Source organism: Peromyscus eremicus, chromosome 14, assembly GCF_949786415.1.
Source record: "Peromyscus eremicus chromosome 14, PerEre_H2_v1, whole genome shotgun sequence".
Lineage (NCBI taxonomy): Eukaryota > Metazoa > Chordata > Mammalia > Rodentia > Cricetidae > Peromyscus > Peromyscus eremicus.
The window spans coordinates 57115542-57116977 of NC_081430.1; the positions used below are offsets into that span (position 1 = coordinate 57115542).

At 50.6% G+C, this 1436-nt stretch overlaps 1 pseudogene; it reads left to right on the forward strand.

Annotated features, from left to right (window-relative positions):
* The first annotated feature begins 221 nt into the window (after positions 1-221).
* Positions 222-1210, forward strand: LOC131924036 (glyceraldehyde-3-phosphate dehydrogenase-like; annotated as a pseudogene).
* The last annotated feature ends 226 nt before the right edge of the window (positions 1211-1436 follow it).

Here is a 1436-nt window from a genome sequence, read left to right on the forward strand (position 1 = left end):
AGGCTTTGTTGACTCCCCATGGGAGGCCTTAGCCTCTCTGAGGAGTGGGTAGAGGGTAAGAGGAGGTCGAGGGAGTGGGAGGAGGGGAAGGAGAGCAAACTGATTGGTATGTAAAATGAAAAAAAACCGTTTAAATTAAAAAGAAATCAAGTCTCTCTGCTTCTCCCTGTTGGAGACAGCTGCATCTTTTTGTGCAGTGCCAGCTTCGTTCCTGAGACACAATGGTGAAGGTCGGAGTGAACAGATTTGGCCGAATTGGACTCCTGGTTACCAGGGCTGCTTTCCAGTCTGGCAAAGTTGAAATTGTTGCCGTCAATGATCCCTTCATTGACCTCAACTACATGGTCTACTTGTTCCAGTATGACTCTACCCATGGCAAGTTCAACGGTACAGTCAAGGCTGAGAATGGCAAGTTTGTCATCAACGGGAAGGCTATCACCATCTTCCAGGAGTGGAATCCCACCAACATCAAGTGGGGTGAGGCTGGTGCCAAGTATATGGTGGAGTCCACTCATGTCTTCACCACCATAGAGAAGGCTGGGGCTCACTTGAAGGGTGGGGCCCAAAGGGTCATCATCTCCGCCCCTTCTGCTGATGCCGCCATGTTTGTGATGGATGTGAACCATGAGAAGTAAGACAATTCACTCAAGATTGTCAACAATGCTTCCTGCACCACCAACTGCTTAGCCCCCCTGGCCAAGGTCATCCATGACAACTTTGACATTGTGGAAGGACTCATGACCACAGTCCACACCATCACTGCCACCCAGAAGACTGTGGATGGCCCCTCTGGGAAGCTGTGGCATGATGGCCAGAACATCATCTCTGTATCCACCAGTGCTGCCAAGGCTGTGGGCAAGGTCATCCCAGGCCGAACGGGAAGCTCACGGGCATGGCCTTCCTTGTTCCTACCCCCAATGTGTCTGTCGTGGATTTGATGTGACATCTGCAGAAACCTGCCAAGTATGATGACACCAAGAAGGTGGTGAAGCAGGCATCAGAGGGCCCACTAACGGGCATCCTGGGCTACACTGAGGACCAGGTTGTCTCCTGCAACTTTAACAGAGACCCCTACTCTTCCACCTTCGATGCTGGGGCTGGCATTGCTCTCAATGACAACTTTGTGAAGCTTATTTTCTAGTATGACAATGAAAATGGCTACAGCAACAAGGTGGTGGACCTCATGGCCTACATGGCCTCCAAGGAGTAAGAAGCCTGCCCTGGACTACCCACCCCAGCAAGGACAATAAGAGAGAGACCCTCAGCTGCTGAGACATTCCTGTCCCATCTCAGCCCCTGACACTGAACATCTCCCTCACAGTTTCCATCCCAGACTCCCAGAATAACAGGAGGGGCTTAGGGAGCCCTACTCTCTTGAACACCATCAATAAAGTTCACTGAACCCCCAAAAAAGAAATCAATAAAATAGAAACAAA